Below are 8,255 nucleotides of genomic sequence, written 5' to 3'. Positions count from 1 at the left end.
ATACCCTCCTTACCTACTTCCTGTTTCACTTCCCTCAATCACTCCAAGGACAGCCTTGTCAGGCAAGTAAGGACTATATAGCTGGATAGGGGCAAGAGGCCAACATACTTTAATGATGGCTCCTTTGATTACTACCAGGCCACCTCATCTGCTGGGACCCTTCCTAGTCAGGGAATCCTGGGATGGGCCTAGACCTCTAACAGATCCCTCTCTCCATTACCACTGGTCATCTCCATCAGGAACAACATAATGAACCCCTTTGCCCTCAATGTGAATCAACAATGGCAGGGACTGCTCCATTCTCTGAAGGGAGGTTGGGCCAAAATCCTCTACCACTGGAGGAAGATGGATCTGGCAATGGGTGCAGCCTAGAATGTTCCTAGCTATGACCACACAATGTGAGCTCAGACCTACAGGGATGCAGAGGTTACACAGGCTTCTGCACTGAATATGGGCCCCAGATCAAATCGATGGGGTTTACAATTAACAGTATTTATATACTTTTCCCATATTTGGGAGCTACTCTCTTCCCTGATCCAGCTTTCTAGTCCTATTTCCAACTATGACACCATCTCCCCAGACAATACTTTTGGTCCACCTGCATTTTAGCTGTCAGGCACAGGCAAAAATTAGTAAAGTCATGGGCCCCTTGGAATATACTTAAAGTAGACCTACTAGCTTTTTCCAAAATGGAGACCCTAAATCTCATCTGATATATTTTTGCCTTTAGGTTCCTGATTATTAAACAATTTATTCTGCTTTATATCTTAACGCTTTTTCAGACTCCAAGTTGCCGATGCTACCATGATGCCAAACTGACTTTTCCAGGCAGAGAACCTCATCGATGTACTCTGGAGCCCCGCCTCCCCAAAGCCCTGCCCCACTAGGGAAAGAAACAGGCTGGGAGTATGGGCTGACCTGCCAATGCCCATGTTCTGCAGAGAAGCAATTACAGAAGCCAGACCTTCCACCTTCTGCATCCCATAATGATCCTGTGTCCATGCTCCCAGAGAGTCAAAGAATAGTGAAGCTTTCAAGGGAGGGGATGGGATATGGAGCTCTGGTGGTGGGAATTGTGTGGGATTGTACCCCTCTTATACTATGGTCTTGTTGATATTTTTTATTTTATAAATAAATGTTTTTTAAAAAGAAGCTTAAACTGCCGGGTGCTGTCCCACACCTCACAACCCAAGGCCTAGTGTGAAGAATAGCATAGGTCTGGAGAAAGTAATTCTGGACCCACTGGGGAAGGGCACATCAGCTTTGTCCCCACCTCCAGTACTCCATGTCCCCAGAGCAGGCTGCTTGTCCCCTTCTTAATGCTGGTGTAGATGACAGCAGAAAAAATTTACCCATGCCCTCCCTCCTTCATTCCTCAGCAGGCCTGTGGGGACACGGCTGCAAACAAGGGCAGCAAAATGCCCTGAAGGTGACCAGCAGAAATGCAAGGCAGTTTAAAACCATCCTGATGGCCACTGTTTCATTAGAAAAGGTCGGAGAAAAGCAGCTGACATTGGTTTTAATACAATTGATCATTTAATCCAGTATAATCAGACGGTATCATTTCACATACAGTTTACAACCATTAGGGAGACACTCTACATCTCTCTCATGCTGAGACCATGAGGCCTGACTACACACCAAGCTCGGACTCACCACATGGGAGCCACTGGCTGGTGTGCTAGGCCCTGAATGAACAGACGAGACATGACACAGCAGGTCGGAGGGGACAGGAATAAAGTAAAGGATGGGCTCAGGGTTGGGGGTGTACCTTAGTGCGGTGGTCAGGGAAGGCCTCATATGGGAAGTCAGGTACCTTTTGATCTGTTAGGAGGAAAGAGGAAGAGAATCCAACCTGCGAGGAAAAGACCCTGGGGCACTGTGTTCCTGGAACACCAGGGAGGTTGGAGGGCACATGGGACCCAGAAGTACTGGTTCTGATTTACAGGCTTTGATTTGGGCCAGCAGCTCTTCTGCTGGTTCTGGTTCAGGTAACTCCTACTCCAGGCAGCACCTCTGGGCTCCCTTAGCCCCTGAGCTTCCCTCTCCTGGGGTCTGTGACAGCTAGGCTATAACTCTTTCTTTTTTTCAGGGGTTGTGGGCCTGTCCCTTGCCGGACTTCCTGAACTACCCCCTCCCCACCTACCTCCATGAGAGGAGGAGGATCAGTGCTATTCACCTCATTCAATGCTTGACCTCTGACCTCCTATCCATACAATGTTCATTCTGGACAGAGCCAGGTAACCCAAGCACATCATACTTATTAAAAAGTTGACTTCCTATTCTTAGCAGCACAATTTGTAGCAGCCAAAACCCAGGTGTCCAACAACAGATGAGTGGCTGAGCAAGTTGTGGTATATATACACAACGGAATACTACTCAGCTATAAAAAATGGTGACTTCACCGTTCTCAGCCGATCTTGGATGGACCTTGAAAAATTCATGTTAAGTGAAATAAATCAGAAACAGAAGGATGAATATGGGATGATCTCACTCCCAGGCAGAAACTGAAAAACAAGATCAGAAGAGCAAACACAAGTAGAACCTGAACTGGAATTGGTGTATTGCACCAAAGTAAAAGACTCTGGGGCGAGGGGGGGCAGAGAATACAGGTTCAAGAAGGATGACAGAGGACCTAGTGGGGGTTGTATTGTTATATGGGAAACTGAGAAATGTTATGCCTGTACAAACTATTGTATTTACTGTTGAATGTAAAATATTAATTCCCCAATAAAAAAATTTTTAAACTTGACTTCCTTTTTCAGTGTTGGGTTCTCACCCCTACACAATCCCACCACTCCTGAGATGACTTTTTTCATTCTTTCATTTCAGGCGTGGGGGGCAGGCAGATAGGGAGAGACACTGTAGCACCTCTCCACCACCCACTGGAGCTTCCCCCCCCCGGGGGGCCACCCATGGTTCGATGTGATGTTGCAGTTTCAACCCAGACCTCAAGCACGAGAACACAAAGACATGTGTGCACTACAGGCTGAGCTATCTCCCACCCCACCCTACCCCTGGGACAAATGTCTACACTGAGATGAAAGGCACATGCAGAGAAGGACCCCGCTTTCACATGTGCAGTTCAGTGGATAGGTACGGACTGAGTTTTCCAGAAACCCCCCTTCCACCCCTCAAGGTCACTGTCCCCCAGCCTCAGGCAGCCACTGTCCTCATCTCTAACAGGATGAATAAGGTCCGAATGCTCCCAGGTGTGAGAGGTGTGGATCTGCAGGTGTGTGCCCTGGGGGTGGCTTCCCCTCCACTCCGGGCAACACATCTGAACTGAACGAATGTGCCATCTTTGTCGTGCACTCAGCTATCCTGGGAACAGGCCTCAGTGAGCTGCTGTGTTCATTCTCCCACCAGAAGACTCTCGGTGTTCCCACTACTGCTCACAGGAATGGAGCAGCTGTGAATACCCACCCTGTCTCTCTGTGAGTTTTCATTCTCCTCTTTCTCAGTGACTGTCAGGAGGGGATCTGTTGGAGTGCAAGCATGTGTTTATCTGTCCTAGATGCTACTATGGTTGCCCAAAGGCACCCTGTCACTGGACACTCCCCCCAGCAAACTGGGGGTGTGGTGGGGGCACTGCGGTTGTGTATCCTTGCCAGCATGGGGCATGACTGACCTTTTAAAAATTTTTATTAGTGGGAGTCAGGCGGTAGCACAGTGGGTTAAGTGCACATGGTACAAAGCGCAAGGATTGGTGTAAGGATCCTGGTTTGAGCCTCCGGCTCCCCACCTGCAGGGGAGTCGCTTCACAGGTGGTGTCTGTCTTTCTCTCCCCCTCTCTGTCTTCTTCTTCTCTCTCCATTTCTCTCTGTCCTATCCAACAGTGACAACATCAATAACAACTACAACAATAAACAACAAGGGCAACAAAATGGAATAAATAAATAAATAAAATTCAAAAACCTCTAAAAAAATTACCAAAGAGAAAATGAGGTGCTGGGGAGACAGAATAATGGTTATGCAAAAAAAAAAAAAAAAAAAAAGTTTAGTGCCTGAGGCTCCAACATCCCAGGTTCAATCCCCAGAAACGCTACAAGAAGAAGAAGTCATAAACCAGAGCTGCGCATTGTCCTGGGGCAGGGGTGCGTGGGTGGGGGGAGGAAGCCTTGCAATACCTTTGAAAATAAAATAATAAAGGACAACTACAGAACGGTTTCATTCGTATGTGGAATAGAGAGAGTTGAATAGGAATGTGAAAAAAGAAAGTCCTCTAAGACTGCAGGCGAACTGTAGTGGTTATCTGTGCGGGTGGGGATGGGGACTCGGCTTATGTGACGGGAGTAGTGTAAAAAAGACTATACTATAAACCATTACTCAGTAAAAATAATAATAATAAGTAAAGAGAGAAAACGGTATCATTTAAAGTCGTGGAGGACTGTATACATTAAAAGCACTGTGTGTGTGTTTGTGTCCTTTTTAAGACATGTGTTTGAGGGAGAAGAAAGAGGGCAAATCTAGCCCACCTATGGAGGAGGTGGTTAATTAAATACATGTCTCTGGGGCTGCCTTTGCAACCTTGAGTTAGCAGAGTGAAGACAGGGGTCTTGGCAGATCTGGGGGGCTCTCTGGGCAGTCTAGCATGCAGTCTCTTCAAAGCCTTGGGTTATGTTGGGGAGCCAAGGATGTAGTTGATCAAGGAAGGACATGAGAAGATGCAGCTCTGCATGTTAGCTCTGTAACCTAAGGTACAAGTTATAGAATCAGTACTCCTAAGTTCAAATCTAGGCTATTTGTTGTTCACTTGTTTTCATCACAGAGCTTCACACCTGTGTGATTTTACCACTTCCGGCTTTCAATCACAGAAACAGGGAGAGAGAGAGTGAAAGAGAGATATCGCACCCCCATTCCACCACTTATGAAACTTCCCCCTTATGCTACCTGGTTCAGGGAGTTCATACCCAGTTTGTTGTGCAGTGTAAAGCTCTACCGGGTGAACTGTTACCCAGTTTTTGTTTTTTAAGATTTAATTTTTCATGAAAATTTATATATATGGAGAGAGAGAGAGATACCAGAGCACTGCTTAGCTCTGGCTTATGGTGGTACCAGGGATTGAACCTGAGACCTGTGTGGCCTTGGGCATTCAAGTCCTGTGTTCTAGCATGTTAAGCTATCTCCCTGACCCTCAAATCCTGGCCTATACTCACTATCCAATGGCTTATCTCAAAGACTTGCAGGCTCCCCATCTGAAAACTGACTCCTATGAAGGTGCTCCCCCCTCAACTGGTCTGGTGTGAGAACCAGTAACCTGGAAGTGGACATTAGCACATCAAGGAAGGGCTCCCGACATGTCAGAGGAAATTCAGATGGTGGGAAAGTTCCTGGAAGGCCTGCCCAGAGCCACCTGAGCTGAGAGCGGACGAGGGGTGTGGGGGCTGCTGTGAGCACAGACTCAGGAGCAGGGTGGGACCTTTACCTCCTGGACTGGGCTGCCCAGGGCCCAAGGTGGACAGCTGTGGGGGTTCACCATGGCAGACCAGGCATGCTCCCTTCTTGAGCCTGTCACATGCCCTCCTCTAGGCTACAGTGACCCTCCTCCTACATGTGGTGTGAAGGTGCAAAGTGGACAGGTAGACCAGTTGCAAACACACAGTGCTCTGGACAGATCACTTTGTCCCTGAGTCATCACTTCTTTTTTTTATTTTTATTTTTAAATCTTTATTTATTAGATAGACAGCCAGAAATGGAGAGGGAAGGGGGTGACAGAGGGAGAGAAAGAGAGACACCTGCAGCCCTGCTTCACCACTTGTGAAGCTCTCCCCCTGCAGGTGGGGACCTGGGGCTTGAACCTGGGACTTTGAGCACTGTCATATGTACACTCAACCAGGAGCCATCACTTCTTTATCTAAGGCTGAGAGATTCAGTCCTAGGAGGTGAGATGTGTCCACAGCATAAAACTGCTGTCATCATGCCCTTAGGGGCTGAAGGCAGGGAGGGAATCACAGCTCAGGGCTCTCCTTGTCAGCCCAAGATCAACTCAGGGCCTCTGACCACTCAAAGAATCTTGAAATCACATTACATATCAGAGTACCCAGCCCCTTTCCTGTTCCCAGATGGGAGAAAGAACTGAGGCCCAGAAAGGAGCTGTGGTTTGGTTGAGGATACCTAAAGTGCCCCCCACCCCACTCCCAGCAGGCCCAGGTGAGAGCAGACCCCCTGACTCTAACAGCTCATGCATGGGATTGGAAAGGGTGGTGCTGAGCCTACTGGGTGAGTACCCAAGGGTAAGACGGGATTTGGGGGTGGGGAGAGGGTGTCACTGGTATACCTCAGAACAGGCATCAGCCACCCCTGGATTACTCTGGCGTCTGTATCTGCCAGGCCAGTCTCAAGGGAGCCATTGTCCCAGAGATGGGTGGTGATGAGAGCTGGGATTAGGGCTGACTGTGATGGACAAGGGGATGGTCCTGGCATCCGGGCCCAGGCATGAGAGAGGATGGGAGGATCTTTCCTCCTCTGCGGCATGGGCCTGAGCCAGGAACAGGACAGGCAGCCCTGCCAGAGACCCTTGGGTTCTGGAGTACTAGCTTCCAGTTCCAGCACAACTCCACTCAGACCCCCGTGTGAGCCTAGACACAGATACCCCCATAACCCCCCATTACACATACTCAGACACAAAGAATCCCCCCTCTGGAGACAAGGACATTCTGACCAGGCACATCAGCACACACAGACACATCCCCACCCCAGGGGCTTCCTGACTGGAGTACCCACTGGTCACAGCAAGCTAGGTGCATCTGCTTTTTCAAAGCTGTGCGTGTTTTATACACATATCCTAGCAGATAACATTGGCTTCCAGGGCTGGTTTATTTAAAATGCACTTGCAGCATATCATAGGTAGTCCTGCATTTGTTTCTAACAGAAGTCAGTGTCAAGAACAGTACCAGTCTCCATCCCAGGAAAGGGGGTGGGGGATGGAGAGCCTCACATGATGCTGCCTGTCAACATGGAAACCCCTTCTGCAGGGACTGGGTGCAGTGAGCCAGGTAGCACAGAGACGACAAGAGGCACCCAAGGGTTTTCATACAAAGACACCCAAAACCTAACACTCATGTCTCCATAGCAACCCAGCCACCCAAATCCATGCTGTTGATATACTGATACTTGACTAGAAGCACACATAGTGGGGAATAGATAGCATAATGGTTATGAAAACAGACACTCATGCCTGAAGCTTCAAAGCCCCAGGTTCAGTCCCCTACACCGCCATAAACCAGAGCTGATCGGTGCTATGGTAAAAAAAAAAAAAAAAAAAAAAAAAAGACACATAGTGGTCTCAAGCAGTGACCCTGGTCCCCTACTCTAGCACACACTGGCCTGTTCACTCCTCTCTCTCTCTATCTATCTATCTATCTTTATTTATTGGATAGAGATGGCCAGAAATCAAGAGGGAAGGTGAAGACAAAGGGAGAGAAATAGAGAAACACCTGTAGCCCCTTACAAAGACTTCCCCCGGCAGGTGGGGACCAGGAGCTCAAACCCGGGTCCTTGTGCATTGTAACATGTGCGCTCAACCAGGTGTGCCACCATCTGGCCACCCTCTTGTCTATTCTTTGTCTCAAAAACTCCCCATGGCTGACACTTGCTACACACTTAGTGTGTGGAGGGCTCTATACTAAAAGTCTGTTTATGATTTGACTCACTGAATCCTTGTGACCCCTTGCTGAGGTGGGTGTGTCACCATCTCCATTTTATAGGTGAGAAAACTGAGGCTCAGAAAAGTGAAATGACTTTCCCAGGACACACAGCAGTTTGGAGGGGGGAATCAGGCTGGGAGTCAAAGCAGTAGACCCCTGAGCTCAGTTCTATGCCCCGTGTTGCCCCCTTGCTGAGCCAGTAACCTGGAGCCTGTGGTGCCACTTCTCTGAGCCTCAATCTCCTCATCTGTGAAATGAAGGCCGTCCTCACCTCCAGTAACTACTGTCAGGGTTAGAGGAGGTGACACAGAGACAGGTCCTGGGGATACCCCAATCTTCTACAGGCTCTCCGTTAATCAGACCACATAATCAATATATATGATCAGATGAGCTTTGTCATTTGTTAAACCCTGTCACCAAGGACAAGGGGGTTGCCCCTGTCCTGGGTGCCCTGTCTTCCCCATCTGTAAAGTCAGGGCAGCAAAGATCACCCTCTGTCCTCGTGGGTCATTGTGGGGGCTGGACAGGATGGTGCAGGCACAGTCCCGAGCACGGCACTCAGCAGGTACTCCTCCTATGGTGGAGCCTGTCCCTAAGGCTGCTACC

This window comes from Erinaceus europaeus, chromosome 1 (genome assembly GCF_950295315.1).
Source record: "Erinaceus europaeus chromosome 1, mEriEur2.1, whole genome shotgun sequence".
Classification (NCBI taxonomy): domain Eukaryota; kingdom Metazoa; phylum Chordata; class Mammalia; order Eulipotyphla; family Erinaceidae; genus Erinaceus; species Erinaceus europaeus.
The sequence above is the reverse complement of the archived record's forward strand: the minus strand, read 5'-3'. Positions refer to the sequence as shown.